The sequence below is a fragment of the Mustela putorius genome, unplaced genomic scaffold, assembly GCF_011764305.1.
Source record: "Mustela putorius furo isolate JIRA1106 unplaced genomic scaffold, ASM1176430v1.1 tig00537227_pilon_pilon_pilon, whole genome shotgun sequence".
NCBI classification, from domain to species: Eukaryota; Metazoa; Chordata; class Mammalia; order Carnivora; family Mustelidae; genus Mustela; species Mustela putorius.
In genome coordinates this window covers 14,391,734-14,412,619 of record NW_025422368.1, presented here as the reverse complement: position 1 = coordinate 14,412,619, position 20,886 = coordinate 14,391,734, and the positions used below count along the sequence as shown (strand labels likewise).

Below are 20,886 nucleotides of genomic sequence, written 5' to 3'. Positions count from 1 at the left end.
TGGCAGAAGCTTTTTATTTTGGTGATACAGCCCAAGTGTCCATCAACAGATGAACGGATAAAGAAGAGTTGGTATATACACACAATGGAATATTACTCAGCCCCCCAAAAAACAAAGAAATCTTTGTCCTTTGCAATGACAATGGATGGATCTAGAGAGTATAATGCTCAGCAAAATAAGTCAAAGAAAGACAAATACCACATGATTTCACTCCTATGTGGAATTTAAAACAAAACAAACAAGCAAAAGGAAAAAAAAAAAAAGAAAGAGAGGCTAACCAAAAGATAGGCCCTTAACTATAGAGAACAAACTGATGGTTACTAGAGGGGAGGTGGTGAGGAATGGGGGAAACAGGCGATGGAGAGTAAGGAGGGCACTTGCCGTCAGGAGCACTGGGTGTTGTATGGAAGTGTTGATCACGATATTAAGTTATTCACCTGAAACGACTATTACACTGTATGTTAACTAACTGGAATTTAAATATAAACTTAAAATAAATAAGTAAATAGGAATGTCTCTAAAGTCTCCCTATTGATTATGATCCACATCGAGCATCCATCTTTCTATTCCCAAATGTATGAGTTTGTTTTTTTAAGTGATGTTTAGTAAAGTGCTTTCTAATTTTAAGAGTAGGAATTGCCAATATTCTTAGTTATATGTTTCTAGAGGATTATTTCTTAAAATATAGATAATATGCATGTTCTTTATTAGCATAAACTTTATAGTTATGGCACCTGGGTGGCTCAGGCAGTTAAGCTTAGGTCACGAGATTGAGCCCCACGATGGGCCCCATGTCTGTCCGAGATTCTTGCCTTCTCCCTCTGCACCCACCCACCGTGCTCCCTCTCTCTTTAGATCAAAGTAAATAAATCTTTAAAAAACCCCAGAACACTTTACTGCAGGAGTTATGCCAATAAAAAGAAATCTACTAAGTGCCTATTTATGTAAGTGTGTTTTCTTCATGATGTTTTCAGTCTTTTATAATGTTACCAAACTAATACGGATGTAAAGTTTTTGTCTTTGCCAAATGACATAGGAATATAAACTTTAGTTTTTCTTGGAACTAAGCCAGGCTTATATAAATAAACAATGAACACAACCATTTTAAACATATTTTAGATATTAATCTGCAAGTTTTACCCATGGCATTTTTTGTTACTGTTAATTTCACCAAAGGACTGTGGACGAATACATTTTGAAGTTTTTAAGTATTTTTTAAATGTCACCAGTAGATCCATTTTCATAAAATTGTCTTCAAAACCTTCCAGGTAAATGATAATCTCCAAACCTATGTATTTTAGACGGACACAGTAGAGATAAGCATTATGACTAGTATATTATTTTGTGATCTTTCTTCATATCCTCAGTCTCAAGAAATTTCTTGGGTTTGGTTTTATCAAGAGCTCTGTATTTTAATTCAGCTTCATAGAATGCTCTTTTTAAATAAAACTCGGATGTTAATGATATTCTAATATAATTATTTATTTCTACGCAGCATTCATCTTTTAATGTAAGTCTATCTTAGCAATTTCTTTACTTACTTTTCGATAAACCCCTGGCCTCCAGGTTTTGCCCAGGGGCTCTAAAGCTTATAACTTGTTGGAATGAAAGATTCCAACCCTCTTTTTTCCCAGTGTGTATTAGTGTAAGAGATCACAGTGACCACCACTTCCCTCAAACTCTGGCTTTAAATGCGTCTCACATTTAGAGAGGCACAGTGAAGTCACAAGTAATTGTGGTTGGAAGCTGCACTTCTGGATCACACAGCAATGCTCTGTCATTAAACATTCAATCTTGTCTCCTACTCTGGAAGATGGCCCGAGTGTGTGATGGCTCTCCCTCAGTGATACAGCTGAAACCAAAGAGTAGCTATGTTACGTCAATAACCCCTTAAAAACTGTAAACTTACTGCTTTCAAAGATTGAAACATATAAAACATCTTCAGCCACCCAGGCTGCTTATACAGGCTGCCTTGTCTCCTCCTAGAATATTAGACCATGTGTTAGTAGATATTAGGCACAATTGCATAGTATAAGCTTATGTCGTGAAGACCTGATGTATGGCATTGCTGGACATTACAGAGCAGGGAAAAGATGGTATTTACACAAAGTTTTTAGCAGTTCACATCATGGATCCCAGATAGGATTCACCCAAGCTGGTAAAGTTCAAATATAACAAAGTATTAGATAAATTATCAAGCTAAATGAACGCAAAAACATATCACCTTATAAGTTAATTTTACTCTCTAGCTGGCTAGGATACTATTGTGTAGGCTGACCTTTTTTTCTTTCCTCTCCAGTTTGCCTCTTGCCAGTGAGGAGTACAAAAAAAGGCTTGAGATCTCTTTTTGCATCCATTGTCTGCTCTCAAATGTTTGAGACTTCCTTTAAATTTGAAGCGACAACTCTGTTGCGCACTGAATATAAACTCGGCTGCATAATGAAGCTTGTTCATCCAACTGCCTTGAACAGGTAGAGCATTCATTGGAAGCTTTCCAGCTCTTGGAAAATGGAAATTTTTAGTGATGGGAAGGGTGACACTCCTTGCATTTTAACCAGTGACTTGAAAGTTAATGTTTAAGCTGTCTTCAACTTTTCAAGTGCTGGTGACACAGCTGAAGAAAGATTTAAACAAATAGGACCATGTCGGATTTTTACTGTAGGAGGGCTTACGTTTTGTTGCTCTAGAACAAAGCACCCACCAGCGGTGAGCCCCATGTTGCCTGGGTCTATGTAGTTCTGGGTGGGTGGTAAGGCCTGGTTTAGTACGTCAGTTAATCTGGTTAGTTTTTTAATGGAAGCCTATTTTCAGAACCGAAATATTAAAAGGTGATGACTTAAACCTAAATTGAAAGTAGAAGCAGTTTCTCCCTTCCTTATTTTACACAGAAGCAGACCTGAGCTGCCGCAATCTTGGGGATGTTCAATATTGCAACAAAGGAAGCAAAACAGAGATGAAGGACTCCTGTGCAAGGAGGGGCCATTTTCATAATAACAGGATTACAAACTGCCCTTTTCTGGTGAAAACCGTCTGTGACTCATAAAATGTCCTTTGCTGTTTACTGCACAGCATAGCTTAGAAAGAAATGGAGACAGAAACCAGCAAATTTGCAAATCAGAGAGGCTCTTCTGGCTGTATCAGTAGCCTTAACCACTTAAGTGTGCAAAATGCAATGGAAGAAAGAAAACCTCCTTAGAAACCTGCTGGACTCCTTTCTCACCACTCCCCACCTGGAACCCCATGCCATCTGGCTTTCTGAGCACCACCTTGGGCTCAGTGCACTCTCTACTGCGTAAGCCTGTTCCAGAAGGAACACCATGTCTGCTCCCTAAGTCTGACTTAGTCTCTTATCTCTCCTCTAACTTATCTTACTCTATCATTATTCTTAGCACTCTGTATTTAATTCCATTTACTACACAGGCTCTGGCCTATGTGTCCTGTTCCCCATTCTATCCCAAACGCCTGGCACTTAGAAGTCCTTCAATAAATATTTATTGAATGAATGAGTTCATTGCAGATGCATTAAGGAATTTTTGCAATTAAAATTTTAAAAATAATAGCAGGATGCAATCTTGGTTAGCACACTCAAGTGTGCAAACATTATGGCTGTCTTTATTTTCTTTCAATCAATTAAATTCAGACTTCAAACTGTAGTTCTGCCAGATGGCAGACAATTCCATCTCTGTGATTTAGGGGCTGGATCCTTCCTTGTGGTTGCACAGACTCAGAGAGGTTTCTTTGTGATCCAGGAATTGGCAGAAAGACCTCTGAGGTCCTTATGGTGCTGCTCCCAGTCCAAGACTGCAGAAATCCTACTGATTCCTGTCCTGGGGCTCCAAAGGGTTTGGGAATCTGAGCTCCTGACCACAGCCCAGCTTTCCTAGTCACTCCTGGAAGGAATTTGTTTTGGAGCCTGATCACTGCCTTCTTACCCGGCAACCCAGGCTCTGGCTCTCCCACATCTCACTTTTAACTTTTTAAAAAATTTTTTTTAATCTTAGGGAAATCTTACCTAGCCCACTCTCTTGCCCTCCCCCCCCGCCAAAATAACACCTCACTTTCATTGGCATTTAACCTAATCTCTTAAAAAGGACAGTCCGTAGAATAACAAAAGCTGGGAAGGAATCTTCTCTCTGAGCCCATAAATCTTGGGCAAGAAACACAAAAGACCATAAATTATGAGTAAGAAATGCTCCCCATTCCTATTTCATATCTAATACAAGAAAAAACACTGAGAGCAAAAATCCAACATAATTTCCAACAATGATGACAATTACAACATCTTGTTACCTCTTGACTCACCTAAGTGATGATTTGGGCTAGGTGACCCAGGATGCAAATAATCCTGTTTAGATACAAGATTCATAAATAATGCAAAGGGGCAAAGAAGGTCAGAACTATTTCCCACAGGTACTAGCTAAGCTGGGCACCAATTTCTGGAAAGGAATGTCTGGAAATTAAAACCTCAAACACACTGTGCTGTATTTAAAGTTTTTTCCTCTCCTTTCCCTTTCATATATATATGATACGCATGTATATATATATGTATCATACATAGGCATATATAATAAATTACATATAATTATAAATTATTTATATCATGTGTATTATGTGATATATAACATATACCACATATCAAAATATAATTATAGGCCATATAATAAACATGCAACATATACTATGTTATTACATATTGTATACCTATATGAATATATACATATATATGCATGTATTTAAAAGCTTACATATAGTAAACAAGTACCTTTATAATAAGCTTAAGAATGGTTATTCTAGGAGGAAAAAGGAACTATGGAAAAAGGGTTATTCCAAAGGTAGTGGGAAAAAATTTTGAGGGGTGAGATATTTTAGAGAACAGTGAAGAATCTGTCATGTGGACTGGCCTTTAGACTAAAGCATAAGACAAGAGGATTACAGAAATCAGGTAAATAAAAACTAAAGTCACTATATCATTAATGTCTTTTGTGCAGTATTCACTGTATCCCAAGGGCATCAGCAGGTTTGGTATCAAGAGAATTTGGCCACAATAGAAGGACATGTTTGCTGTTTCGGAGGGACTGGAGATGACTTCCTTGGCTCAGGCAGAGTGGCCTACAGTATTCTCCGTCATGCGGTCAGCATTAGTCATCTTGCTTTTGCTGTATCAGAAGCAGGGGCAATTCCCCTTTGACTTAATATTTATTGACTGTCTTCATGAATTTAGGAACTTGGCTAAACTCTGGGGATTCAGGAGTGAGGAAAAACTTAAGGAGCGTCATGGAGTTTATAGTCCAATCAATGAAAAGCAGAAAAAAATACAGTTAAATCCTTCTTGGTAGGCTAAGTAATACACTGATGGACACATGAGATAAATAACTTAGGGACCTCAGGCATATTTGGAAAAATATAGGTAAGAGTTCCCAAATCCTGCTATTTGCCTGCTGTGAGTCTCTGTGGATTCCTAGTCTGGTATGGCCAACCAACAGAAGTGGGTTATAGCATACAATGTGTAAATTAACCATGTAGGAATCCAAATTTTGATCTCAATTTTTGGAACAGGTCTCATTTTGTTGTCTCTAAGTCATGAGTTATAGTCAAAGAGACTCTTATTTGAGGTTTTGACATATTCTTAGCCAAAGCAAATTTTAACAACTGCAATTACGATCTGGACCCCATGCCTTCCACATTGTTGGGTACCTCTTTTCTGTCCCTACAGAGTCCTTTCAGGTGAGAACTATCTCCAAGTTACACCGTTCTGTGTTTGAATACCAGCTTCCCCTCTTCCTTAGACAATGTATAACTTCTCTAACATGATTTCTTAAAAAATAGGAGTAATATTTACCTGTTACTGGTGTTGAACTTAAACAGGTCATATGTGTAAAATATCTTGAGTAAAGCAGGATTCATAGGTGCTCAGTAAATTTTGTTTCCCTTCATTTCCAACTGCCCATCCCCACTTTTATTTCCTATGTAGCTGTTTAAACTATAGAAAGATCCTTCTAGCCCTACACAATCATTGCTGAGAACTGAAGAAAATGGCTTTAAGTTTTACCCTTGTTGTTTCCACAATGTCCTTGAGCCAGAAGTATGAAGAAATATCACATACTAGAAAAGCAGGGTCACTCTCTCACATAATTCCACATTTGCAAAGTATGGTTTCTCTTCTCTTTCTTGTTTCTGCTACAGCAAGTGCTTTGGGCACTAAGATGTTAGTCTTTTAAAAAATTTTTACTCCTCTTTAGGGTCACTTATAGACAGAAAGTGTGTGCATGTGTGTGTGTGTGTGCAGAGCGTCGAGGAATAAAAAAAATCCTGACTTAGCTTTTGTAACCAGCAGAAATGCTTCTTCTCTTTCATCTCTACTTCTTATTCTTGCCAGACATCTCCTTGGAATATGGTGAAATGTGTATTTTTGTATTATATCCCTTGTTACTTGCTTTTTTAGTATTCCTTTTTTTTTAGCCTGGTGTCTAGAGAACTTGTTATGATATCCTCAAAAGATGCAATACATTTTGATGATAAAATCACTCCAAATGCTTTATTAATTTATTATTATATAGTTTTTATTTTTATTGATATTTCTCTTTCAGTTGCAACACTGTGTATAAATGTCCTCTATCATTCTCTTCTATTTATTTTTCGAATAAGAAAAGTAAAGGCCATAATTCCTTGACGCCTTATCCAACTTTCTTTTAAGCAATGCAATCTCCTTTTTAAATGATTCTTTAGTACCTTAATATTGTTTTCTATGGTGAATATAGCACAAGATTTTTTTGGCTGGTCTCTATCAATTGTTCAGTAATTGGATTGAGTCACAGAAATTTGCCAGTAAGAGACTGACACAGTTGAATATCCTCTCTATTCTGTTCAAGTCTTATTCCCTCTGCAGACTTTTCATCTGGACAGTATTTGTAACAGATACTGCAAGAAATGGAGCTAATCTTAGCTGTTTATACCATCTTGACATTAAGTGTTCAATAGTATTTACTGAATGAGAACTGATGTGCCTTTTAAAGAAGATGGTTGCCTTGACTGTGATTACATCAGAAGTTTTACTCTATTTTCTATCAAAATTTTCCATTTCTGATTCTTTCCTTCTGGAATTTACCTAAACTGTTTTCTATATCTTGTTGTGATACTTCCAGGTCTGTTTACCCTAGTTTGGTTCTAGTTTGGGTTTGTCCCATAATTGATAATGGAAGCTTAAAATAATACATGAAACTCAAGACAGAAGAACAATGAAGACAGGGATAGTCTAGTTGGCTGTCTTCCAAGAGGCCTTCTCCCAGAGCGCAGAGCAAACCTGGCACAGTCCTGTGTGACTGTGGACTTGGCGGCCCAGATACTCATCCCCTATAGTAACACATTCCCACTGAACTGGTTCAAGGACATTCACATAAATCAAACTCACCATCCCTCCAGGTAGTTTAAAACAAAAATGTTAATGTATCAATTTAGAATAAGAAATATAAGTGTTGTATGGACCAGAATACACATATCATTCTGCATAGTGCTTTTCTCTCCTGTAATAATAATAAACGCCATAATAATAACTCAATGTTTTGACAGAACTAGAAGGAAGTCAATACTAGCTGCTCCGTGAGCATGAAATCAGAGAAGTGACTAGGTGATTTAAATGTTTAGAAATAATAGACTACCTAGTTAAGGTGTTTTCCCCTTCAACACAAATTCTAAACTTTCTTTCTTCCAATTGCCAGTTCTAATATTTCCCTGATCCTTTACACTCACAAATGATCTCACTGCCCTCCTACTTTTACAGTAGGAACTCTGATTTCCTGTTACTCCACCTACAAACTTATCTGTCTCCATCAGTGCCCCTTCTTCCTTCCTTTAGGTTATGCCAAAACCTTCCTAAGGTTAATTCCAACCCTGTTATTTATACTCCAGATCACACATCGATGGGGCCTCTACTTGGAGTTCATTCAATAGATTATCTCCTCAGCCTTTTGCTCTTTCTATATTAAAAAGTAATACAATGTTCAGTACTCTTCATGCCACCCCTCCATCATCTCTTGGCCAGATTTGAATTTTGAATTGAACTCACTGTCTCCCGACCCTGTGGTCTGGCTTCAGCCCACGCCATTTTCCTGAAATAGCTCTTGGCATGAGAACCACCAAAGTCCCTGCCACGAATCCAGACACATGGTGGCACACTTGTCCGTTGTCTCCCTGGTCTCTCACTCGTTGTTCTCCATGGGTGTTCCTCCTAACTCTCTGGCTACTCTTTATCCTCTTTTTTGGATACCTTCTTTCTTATCCCAAGTGTTCTTTTGCTTCCCTATAGCTTTTTTTTTTCCTGAAAGATTTCATTTTTTGCTCTGGGTCATTTATTATTTTTAAATTGGAAGGAAACCTATCTGTAGCTCACGTTTTTCTCTTAGCTCTTCCCCTATAGGTATAAGGACTTACTACTCATATGTTTTTGCAGACATGTAACATCTGCGATTCTAAAATTGAACTTGCCTTTGCCTCTTTTCTCCTTCCCATTGGGCCTTGCTCCATTGCTGGTGGTTGTTGGCGTGATAAATGGCAATACCCTCACTTAATTGGTGAATTTCATATTTCCTCCTTTGTACCTTCACATGAAATTGATTGCCGAATTCCGTCTATTCTGTGACCAAAATTTTTTTTCAAATCCATCAAATTCATTCTTCCAGCAAATCCATTCTTACTGCATGGCCCCACTTAGGATATCATCATCTCTTTCCTTGATTCCTTCACACCTCTCCAAAATTTTTTCCTCCAGGTTTGATCTTTAGGTCTCTTTTGCACCCTAAGAGTACCCCTGGCATAGTAATCACTTGAAAGCACAGGTCTTTGTACATCACCATTTTAAGCAAAACTCTGTGGTACCTACTCTGTTGTTTTTGGGTAAAATCCAAAGTCCCTGACTTACAAGGTCCTTCATGATGCAGCCTTGGCTCACCTTCCCAGATTTATCTTCTACCTCTTTTGAGATTATTCTATAATTCAGCTATTAGATTTGCCTTGAGGACTGGAAGGCTTATTTTGCCAGCTACTGGGACTATTGTTAGTAGACAGCCCTTAGCTGTCTTCCCTCCTCAGAATTATCTTAGCTGAAGAGAATTCTCTCACACAAGTTCAGTACTCTCCATTCCCAAATTGCTTCTATCCAATGACTGGTCCACATGGAGTAATAAAGACCTGCTCCCATCATCTCAACTCAGAACCATCCTGAGGATTACTTCAACTTCAGAACTCTTGACAGGTATGGCCTTCTCTCACCTTACTTTTCTATTCTAAAAAGTTTCCCTTTTTAATGTATTCTTATAGTAACCTATATATCCCTCATTACAGTATTTACTACCCAACACTAATGACATCCCTAGATTGTAAACTCTATACTTTTATATCCTAGTGCCTATATAATAGATACTCATTAAACAACTGTTGAATTCATTCATTCATTCATTCATTCATTTGTAGGATCCAAAATCCAATGGTCAAGACATGCTCTCCAACAGTGCAGTCTGCTTTTGCTACACTTTCTATCAAAATTTATCTAATCATGACTTCTCCTGGATGAGCACTCAAATTTGCCTATTTTTTCTTGAAGGTTTTTTTTTTTAAGTTTGCTTATTATGTTCTTTATCTGAGTTTTCCTGGTTGACCACCAATCCCTTTCAGAGAAATATATTTGTTCTTGAGGTATGTTAATATATTTAATTAGGTAAGGATAGTGTGGCTAATCTGAGTGCATTTGTGTCTCTTTGGAATGATTTCAATGTATCATGTTAGGTCTCATCTGCTTTTGTTGATTTTATGCTTCGGTTTTTTCCCAAGTTCTTGTGGGAGTTGGGAGCTCCCCTTTGTATTTCCCATGTTCCGGCTGCCAGTAACAACATATCTTTGTGGTGGAAGGGACTGTATCAACATTTTTCTGTCTCGGTTCTTTTTCTGGTTTGCAATAAAACAAATATATTTTCCAACTGTTGGTAGCAACTTATCATGTTTTCTTAGGCAGATTTTTACTTGTAAATGGAAATAAACACTCATTTAGGGGAAAAGGTAACACTGGAATGTAGAGATAATCAGAACTAAGAGTTAAGATTCTGAGTTGTGTTACAGACACTGTAATGTGAAAATTAATGCCTCATTAATATTGAAACAATAACCGAAGTCTAAGCCATTCGTAAAACACTTAGCATTCCCATGCCCAGCTCACTGTACATACTGCCTTGGGCTTTAGCACTCACCACTGTGCAGAATTGCTCTCCGGTGTTACCCAGTCCAAAGGGTACCTTGAAGTCTTTCTAGCTCTTGTCCTTACTTGTAAACACTTCCCCTTCTACATACTTTCCTCCACTCTTCCCCCTGTTTTCCCTCTCATACCTCACTGTACCTCCTGGGGCACTTCTTTTCTCTTTCCCTCTTCACCTTCCAGGGTTCCCTCTCTTCTCCTTGCATGCACAGTGGTTTCTTGAATCCTCAAATTTTGTCATGCAGTCTTAGTCCTTCTCTTTCTCCCATTAGAACAATTACTGTGTTGTGTTGTTTCACAGTTGTTTGAAAATTAGTTTCACTAGAATGTGAGTGACTTCAGAGTAGAGAGTGTCTTTTGTGTACCTAATACACAAAGCAGAGCCAAACTCAGTAGGTATACAATACAGTAGTCCTCCTTCCTCTACCTTATCTCTCACTGGAGGGCTAAAACCACAATAATACCAAACCTATATAAAGGCATACCTCATCTTACTGTGCTTCACAGATACTTTTTGCTTTAAAGATTTTATTTATTTATTTAGAGAGAGTGCGTGAGCACAAGGAGGGGGAGCTGCACAGGGAAAGGGAGAAGCAGGCTCCCCGCTGACCAGGGAGCTGGACATGGGGCTTGATTCCGGACCCCAAAATCATGACCTGAGCTGAAGGAGAGGCTTAACCAACTAAGGCACACAGGCACTCCCCACCCCCTGCTTTTTTAATTGAAGGTTTGTGGCAACCCTGCAAAGAGCACATTTATCAGCATCACTCTTCCAACAGCCTTTGTTCACTTCAGGTCTCTCCAACTTCAGGTAATTCTCTTCACTTCAGGTAATTCTCCAACACTTCAAACTTTTTCGTTATTATTATACTTGTTATGGTGATCTGTGATTATAACACATTGAAAACTCAGATGATGAACTCACTTTATTTGTTTGTTTATTTATTTATTTTTGAGAGAGAGAGAGAGAGTATCTTAAGCAGGTTCTATACCCAGCATGGAGCCCAACATGGGGCTCAATCTCATGACCCTGAGATCATGACCTGAGCTGAAATTGTGAGCCAGACACTTAACCCACTGAGCCATCTAGGCACCCTGATGGTAAACACATTTTAGCAATAGAGTATTTTTAAATTGAAGTATGTACATTTTTTTTAGATATTATGCTATTGCATACTTTATAGAGTGCAGTATATTATAAACATGTTTTATATGCAGTGGGGGAAATAATTTAATTTGACTAATTTTATTGCAATATTCACTTTATTGTGGTGGTCTGGACTGAACTTCAATTATCTCTGAGGTATGCTTGTGTACTATGTTTTTTATGCATACCTACCTACCTATGATAAAGTTTAATTTATAAATTAGGTGCAGCAAGAGATTAGCATAATAACTATAATAAAATAAAAGTGTTATGGCAATATACTATAATAAAAGTTATGTGAATGTGGTCTCTCTCAAAATATCTTATTGTATTGTGCTCACCTGTTTTCTTGTGCTTATGGATGGTCATCTGCTCCAGTCTGCAGTTGACCGCAGTAGCTGAAACTGCAGAAAGCAAAGCTGCAGATAAAGGGGGACTACTGTAATTATTGATAAATGACTGGATATCCTGAAATAGTCTTATTTTGGCAGTCTAAATTTGCCTTCTTATTAATCTCAATTACTGTAAAATAATTTGACAATAAAAGTTTTAAATATTATAGGAAGATGTGTGCTTTTTAAAACAGATTTAAAAGAAATCATCCACTTTGGATAGTCATCTAAATTTTCCAGAAACTAGTACTTGTTGTGAAAGATATGATTGATACATAGCTCTTCATTTGGAACTCAAGCATGTATATGCCTTTCTATTATAATTACTTTTGCTAGTGCTATGAAACTATGTTCTAATGATATCATTTATTTATTGAGTTTGTTAAAACAATGCTGCTCCTAAAAAGAAAATTTCCAGTCACTTTTTTCCTATAAAAGAATATAGAGATTCTTTACGTTCATCATGTCATTATTTTTATTATTTTACTAGCAGAGATTAAGTATCATGACCAATAACTTATTTTATTTAACCCAAGAAATGTTTTTGATCACCTATAATATGCCCAGCATCATGTAGGCAATGACATATTTTGGGTGAAATTGATATCAGATTCATTTTTTATACTACTATTCCTATTTTTCTGTGATCCTCTTAATAGACATTTGCACTTCTGAAATTTTTATTAACATAATATATTATTTGTTTCAGGGGTACAGGTCTGTGATTCATTACTCTTACACAGTTCATAGCATTCACTACAGCACAGACCCTCCCCAGTGTCCATCACCCAGCCATCCCTTCCCTCCCACCCCACTGCCCTCCAGAAATCCTCAGTTTGTTTCCTGAGATTAAGAGTCTCTTATGATTTGTCTCCTTCTCTGGCTTCATCATGTTTCATCTTTCCCTCCATTCCCTTATGATCCTCTGTCTTGTTCCTCAAATTTCTGATATCAGCGAGATTATATGATAATAGTCTTTCTCTGATTGACTTATTTTGCTCAGCACAATACCCTCTGGTTACATCCATGCCAAGATTTTGGCACTTTTTGGTGTCTGCATAGTATTACATGATAGTTTGACTTCATCTTTGCCAATTAATATGCCTCTTATTTCTTTTTGTTGTCTGATTGCTGAGGCTAGGACTTCTAGTACTAGGCTCAATAGCAGTGGTGATAGTGGACAACCCTTCTGTGTTTTTGACCTTTGGGGAAAAGATCTCAGTTCTTCCCCATTTAGAATGATATTTGCTGTGGGTTTTCATAATATTGAGGTATGTACCCTCTATTCCTACACTGTGAAGAGTTTTGATCAAGAAAGGATGTTGTGCTTTGTCAAATGCTTTTTCAGCATCTATTGGGAATACCATATGGTTCTTATTCTTTCCTTTATTGGTGTGCTGTATCACATTGATTGATTGGCAGATGTTGAATGAACCTTGCAGCCCAGGAATAAATCCTCCTTGGTCATGGTGAATAATCTTTTTACTGTACTGTTGGATTCTGTTGGCTAGTATTTTGGTGAGAATTTTAGCATCCATGTTAATTAGGGATATTGATCATAATTCTCCTTTTGATGTGGTCTTTGACTGGTTTGGGGATCAAGGTAATGCTAGCCTTATAAAATGAGCTTGGAAGTTTTCCTTCAATTTCTATTTTTCAGACCAGTTTCAGGAGAATAGGTATTAATTCTTCTTTAAATGTATGGTAGAATTCCTCTGGGAAGCCATCTGTCACTGAACTCTTATTTTTTGGGAGATTTTTGATGACTGCTTCAATCTCCTTACTGGTTATGGGTCTGTTCAGGTTTTCTGTTTCTTCCTTGTTCAGTTTTGGTAGTTTATACCTCTCTAGGAATGCATCCATTTCTTCCAGATTGTCAGATTTGCTGGTGTGGAATTGCTCATAATATGTTCTTATAATTATTTGTATTTCTTTGGTGTTGCTTGTGATCTCTCCTCTTTCATTCACCATTTTATTAGTTTGGATCCTTTCTCTTTTCTTTTGGATAAGTCCAGCCAGGGGTTTATCAATCTTATTAATTCTTTCAATGAACCAGGTCCTACTTTCATTGATCTGTTCTACTGTGTTTTTGTTTCTATTTCATTGATTTCTGCCCTGATCTTTATTATTTCTCTTCTCCTGCTGGGTTTAGGCTTTCTTTGCTGTTCTTTCTCCACCTCCTTTAGGTGTAGTGTTAGGTTGAGTATTTGAGACCTTTCTTGTTTCTTGAGAAAGGCTTGTAGTGCTATATACTTTCCTCTCAGTACTGCAGTTGCTGCATCTCAAAGATTTTGAACAGTTTTGTTTTCATTTTCGTTTGTTTCCATGAATTTTTTAAAAAATTCTTCTTTAATTTCCTGGTAGATCCATTCATTCTTTAGTAGGATGCTCTTTAGGCTCCATGTATTGGAAAAAAAAAATATAATGTATTGGAAAAAAAAAAATATAATGAGACTGGTGAATAGAACAGAGCCACACACTTGATTTTGTATGTATTTTATCCTATTAGAGGAAACTGCTTCCCAAAATGTAAAGGAAAGAAAAACATATATACATATACAAAAAAAATAAGGGTAAACATGATGAAGGGATGAAATACGGTTGTAAAGAGGAAAATTTATTTTTTTAAATTTTTTTTAAAGATTTTTTTTATTTATCAGAGAGAGAGAGGGGAGAGAGCGAGCACAGGCAGACGGAGAGTCAGGCAGAGGCAGAGGGAGAAGCAGGCTCCCCGCCGAGCAAGGAGCCCGATGTGGGACTCGATCCCAGGATGCTGGGATCATGACCTGAGCCGAAGGCAGCCGCTCAACCAACTGAGCCACCCAGGCGTCCCTAAAGAGGAAAATTTAAAAAGATTTTTAAAAAGGACTTGATAAGAAGTTGGCTGAAAAAGAAACAACAACAACAAAAAAAGAGAGAATGTAATCAGGCTGGAGACTAGAACAAAGGCATGCACTAGATTTGGGGTATATTTTGCTCTGTTAGAAGAAACTGTATGCTAAAATTTAAAAGAAAAAAACTTATATGTATATAAAAAATAAGGTTAAATTCAATGAAGGGATAGAATATGACTATAACAATGAAAATTTTAAAAGATTCTTAAAAAGATAATGATAAAATAGTTAAAATAGGTTAAAATAAGAAAAAGGAAAAATTAAAAAAATAGAGTAAGGAAAAACAAAATTTTAAAAATTTAACTTAGAAAAACTAAAGAATCATAGGGAAAAAACCATTAAATCTATGTGCTGCATTCCCCTATCTCTGAAGTTCCGCAGTTCTCATTGATCTGTGAACTTGGTCTTGGCTGGATGTTCTTGTTGATCTTCTGGGAGAGTGGCCTATTGCAGTGATTCTCAAATGGTGGAATTGCACTCCCCATGCCATGGGCCAGGCTAAGTAATCTGCTTAATTTTGCTCTTGGTAGCTTTTATTCTTTGAATGCTTTCTGTACAGCTTTGGAGACTGGAATGAAAATGGCAGCCTCCCAATCTCTGGCCCAGAGGAATGACAGCTCTGAGCCCCACCTCTCCGTGCACCCTCAGAGAAAAGCAGTCAATCCCTCCTGTCACCCTGGTCTCCAGCCACACTCTGTGCTCACCTAGCCTGTGACCCATCTTTTCTATCTCTGGCACATAGCCCTCTTTTAGAGACTCCAAACCCAGCAGATTCCCAAAGTGCGCTCCCACGCTGCTCCTTCCAGAGGATGAAGGGGGGGGTCTCCCCGAATCTGCCACTTGTGGGGTCCCTGCTCAAAGAGCAGTGGCCTGACTGTGTCTCAGATATCGGCTTGGGTAACCCCGAGCTGAGGTCCCCCTTCTCAGCTCCATCTCTGCAGCCAGATGCTCTGATACCTGGGAGCTCTGCTACACTGAGGCAACCCCAGTCTTTTTTGTGACCCCCTGAGTCCTGAGGCCACACTGTCACCATAAGTGCTCCACCCCTTCCTTAGGCCCTGGAGTGAGGTCCTTCAGGGGAGCCAACTTCCAAAAGTTCTGATTTTGTGCTCTGCTGCTCTACTGCTGGCTGGGACCCAGCCCCTTTCCCGACGGTCTATCTTCCCATATATTACCTCAGATTCACATATCAACAAGTCGTACGTTCCAGAAAGTGGTCACCTTTCTGCTCATAGAATTACTGCTATTGTTTTCTTCAATTTCCTGTTGAGTTTGTAGGTGTTCTGAATGGTTTGATAACGATCTAGCTGAACTCCTGGGACCAGAAGAAATTTGGGTCTCCTACTCCTCTGCCATCTTGCTCCTCCTCCTGCACTTCTAAATGTTTTAAATGAGGGTATAATATATACCCTCATTTAATACCCACATATAAATTTGGGAGACTGCTTTCCTGAGCAAACCAAGCACAAAGACTACAGATACTCTACGGTTGTAATTTCAGGGTAAATCAGAATTGACTTTAATGAGAGATTATTTCAACTGATAGAAAGAGAATATCACATCATGAGCACAGCTGTGATTTTTATCTTTTGTTCGGAAGCCAGAAAAGAAAGTTGCTTTCTCTATAAATAAAGCCCAGATGATAAAGGGTAGGTAGTTTCGGTGATTAGATAGCCTCTCTCTGGTTTAATGAAACTCATCTAAGAATAACAAAATGATAGAAAAAGGCTGGACTGAGAATCTGAGAACTTGATGTCCCACATGGTTCGGTTGTACTTTTTGGTGATTACTTTGGGAAGGTCAAGTTACTCCTCTGGTCTGCCATTTCCATTGATTCAATTACTTATCCAAATACCAGAAATTCATGGAATGGTTATTCTGTGCCAGGGATTATTTTGTTGGAGTGTGTGCATAGAACAAAATCCAAGATGCCTTCATGGAATTTACAGCATCAATGAAGTATTTCTGAGAACGAGGTTACATTACTTGGGTTATGATTCGTGGGTTATGTAAACTTGTGAATTATAGCCAGTATATCCAGTAAGTCCACTGGACTTCAGTTGGAATTTTCCTGTTTTGCTTACTTCATAAAAAATACTTCGCCCTAGACTTGTTAGTGTGATAAGTCATATTCTCCAATAAGTTTTCTACTTTTAAGGTAAAAAATTATATTTTATGAATTACTTTGTCTTATTTCTTATAATACATATTTGCTGTGAAGAATTTGAAAAACACAGACAAATATAAAAAGACCATAAGACTTACTTAAAATTCTATCACTTAACAAGAACCCCATTACACATGTGTTTATCTTGCCTACTTTTAGCAGTTTCATTAGGCATGTTCTTTTATTATTATTTTTGCAAAATTTGGATCAAAATTCTGTAATTTTATGTCATACTTTTCTATGTTATGAACAGTTTCTTATTTCCTCATATATAAACTCCCACACAAATTTCAGAGACTTCTTAGTTAATTTGATAAGTAAAATGGATTAATCCATTATTTTATTTATTATTTTGAGCGCCAATGAAGTTGAACATACACCTGATTATTTTTATTATGAAATAAGTTAGAAATATAGAATATAGGTAATAATATAATGAATAGCCTTATATCCAGTAATAAGCTTAAGAAAAAAAAGTTACAGATATAATTTTAGCCCCCAGTTCTTCTTGGATGGCTTTCTACTTTCCTCTTCCCAAAGATAACCACCAGCTGGAACTTATTATTCTCATGTATAATTTTTGTACTGTTACTGCAAATATATATATCCCTAAAGTATATGCAACATTGCACATTTTATGACATTAGAATATTTATATCACAGTAGAACATGTATCCTATGGTACCTTTTCAAAAGCCTAGATAGGATTTTTTGCTATTTAGTCATGTTGATACATGGAGCTCTAGTTCAATAATTTTTACAGCTTTATACAAATCTAGTATATGAATATATGAAATTTAAATGTTGATGGGTATTTAAGTAGTTCTCATTTTCATTATAAGCAAAAAATATTGCACTGAAAATTTTAATGCAATTTTCCTTGTGCATACGTGAGGGTGTCTCCATGGCCTAGCAGAGAAAGTGCTGGTTCTTAGGATGCATACATCTTCAGCTTTACTACATATTGCCATATTGGTGTCCAATGTGGTTGTCCTGAATTAGTCTTCTAAAGTTCTATATATGTATTCTGGATGCTCCACACTCTGCCCAGTCATTGGTATCATCAAGCTTTAAATTTTAGTTAATCTGAGGTTGGTGAAATGGTATCTCAGGTAGGGCTTTAATTTGCACTTTCCTGAGTATTAGTGGGTTGAGCATCTTTTGACAAGTTCAATGACATTTTCTCTTCTATAAATTGCCTTTTATATCTTTTGTTCATATAAAAACTAGAATATCACAACCTCAGGATCATGACCCAATCTGAAATCAAGAGTTGGATGTTCAACTGACTGAGCCACCGAGGCTCTTTTAACATATTTGTATTAGTATGTTTTTGATTGTATGCATATCAAATCTCCCACTCTTTGTCCATCTTTTAAGTTTGTTGATGGAGCCTTTTTTAGGCCAAGTTTTAAGTTTTAATGTATTTGAATGTAGCCACCTTTTCTTTATGGATGGTAATGATTATATCTTATATTTTCCTAACTTAAGCTCATAAAATAGCCACACCCCTGCAAAGCATTTAGTTTCATTTTTTCTTATAAAAATGTTCAATCCATATGAAATTTGTTTTTTAATGTGATGTGAGGAAGAAAATATGATTTGATATTTTTCTGCAACTAATGGTCTCAGTTTCATTTATCAGATAGTCCATTCTCTTCCCACTATATACAACATAACTCTGCTCATATATAATTTCCATATATATAAGGGTATGTTTCTGGGTTCTCTATGCTGTTTTGGTGGTCATTTTGTATAGCTGCGCAATTAATGTGCCAATTAATGCTGATAGTATCATAATAAGACTCAACACGTTGCTTCATATGTTGTACAAACCATGCCTAGTATCTGATACTGGGCTGAAGGGATGAGTTCAGTCTGAAATCCAAATCTTGCTTTGTACACTCTGCCATAGGGCTGTGTCTGCTTGGAATGAGAGATGCATTTTCTAATTCACAGGAAAATGTCAGATACTTTCTCCTCCTTTGGGAAATTGACAAAAGGTAATAGAGATCCTGACTCAATGTCTAATTGGGCAATTCTCCCAGTCTGTCCTTCTTCGAAAGTGCCTTGGGCTTTCCAGGCCCTTTATTCTTATTGAAATCTATGAGAATTTTTTGCTGAGATTTTCATTAGACTTGCACAATTTTTTTTTTTTTTGTGGAACATTGGCATCACTTTGATATTTAATCTTCTCATTAATTGGTATGGTCTATCCATTTATTTATTATGCCTTGTTAATAATGCCTTTTAATATAGTCTAATAATTTCTTCATAAAGGTTTTAAAAATATTGTTAGGTCTATACTCAAGTTTTCTCTCTTTCTCATTAATTAATGAACATATTTTTCTTACTGTCCATTCGTAGTGAATTTCCTGTTCAGAATTTTAACTCATTTTTTCTCTTGGGCTATCTGTGGAATGTCTTCTCTTCCCCCAGTGATTTGTAAGAACTTTTGAAAGATCAAGGATGAAAGATCAAGTGTAATTGCTTGTCATATGTGTCACAACATTTTTTTTTTAGATTGCCCTTTGTGTTTATTTTTTTCCTTGCCTGTAGAAAATTCAAGTGTGTCACATATACAAACTCTGTGGTTTTCTTCCTTAGTTTTTATGTTTCCCCATAAAATCTTGATTGAATAACTAGTAATCTGTATTTTCTTTGTAAAATCATTTTCATTTAACATTTTCATCCATGTAGAATTTGTTTTGATGTTCTCTGTAATTATCAATTACAAAAAAAATTATAATTTTTTTCCCTTCCAGGAAGTTAGCCAAATGTTCCAGCACTTATTTTCCAATGAACACTACCTCTATTATGAATTTTTGCCTGTAGGCCTCCTCCTCAGTCTCTTTAACTATCTGCAGAGTTAATATGTCTTGGGATTTTAATCAATTTAACATTTTTGCAAGCTAAGAGGATACTTTGCCTGACCACTGCACTAGTTGGACAGAATGCTCCCATCAGAGAATTCATGTTCCCTATCGTCTACCCACAACCTCCTAATATAGGACAGACAGTAAGCAGTCAACAGGTAGATGAAAGAATTGAGGATAACAGGAGATAACTTTTTACTTAGATTATTTTTATTTGGAAGGGAAGGAGGTTTGGATTTTTTGCAAGAAAATATCCAGTAGACTGAGGAGGAGAAACTGATGTAGAGGAAAAGGAAGGAAAGCATGGAGGGCAGAATCATTAGGAATGTGTGAGATATTGATTGGTAGTCAGAAGTTGAAACAAGCTCAGAAACCTGTTAGGAAAGGTCACACTGCAGGTATAATAAAAATAACAAGGTTGAGAGTTTTTGTTTTGTCTTTATTATGAAAATTTTTTGCAGAGCAAGAAGTACAATAGACCACGTGAACCCATCACCTATGTTCAGCAATGATCAATTCAAAAGTTGGTAGGATTTCATCTCCACCTCTACCCATTTCACCCCTTTCTCCACCGCTGGATTACTTTGAAGTAAATCCTAACCGTTCTACCATTTCGGAGATCTACCTGGCGTGAATGACGTCATTGCTCTCAACTTTGTATCTGTGGACTCAGGCAATAGTCTTCTCTTGTCAACACTGTATCTCAATGTCCTCATTAGCAAAAGAAGGATAAGTAGCTTCTCACCCATTTCAGAATTATCATCGGATGACGCAAGAGAAATGAAAACAAACCATCTAAAATAGTGAAGTACTAACTTTCAGTCCAGTTCTCTCCTTTGTAAATGACCCCCCGGACAAATAACCTAAAGGCAACAGATAATCTTTGTCCAGCCTTGTCTACACAGTCACTTGCTTAGGCTTCTCTTCCTGAAAAACACAATACTTTGGTACCTTTTTTTTTTTTTTAACGTTAGTGTTATAGACACTTATAAGTAATTTTAAATATAAACAGAACAATATTGAGGTTTGTATCTTTCACCTTTTTTGGTTTTCCGCTTTCATTCTTTCCTTTAATATACCCCGTGTTTCTCTTTAAAGGGCTCTGAGAACTGATTATTCTTTGGTGTGCCCCAATTTTCAAGACCCTACGGAGTGCAAATTCAAATTTTC

General features: G+C 36.9%; 1 long non-coding RNA gene across 1 annotated transcript in view; it reads right to left on the bottom strand.

The window, feature by feature from the left end:
- LOC123389980 overlaps window positions 1-2,450 on the bottom strand; it is an 82,919-nt gene extending 80,469 nt beyond the window's left edge. Inside the window, exon 1 of the long non-coding RNA XR_006604659.1 lies at window positions 2,279-2,450. This is a non-coding gene — a long non-coding RNA (uncharacterized LOC123389980). The remainder of the gene's footprint in view (window positions 1-2,278) is intronic.
- Window positions 2,451-20,886: the final 18,436 nt, after the last annotated feature.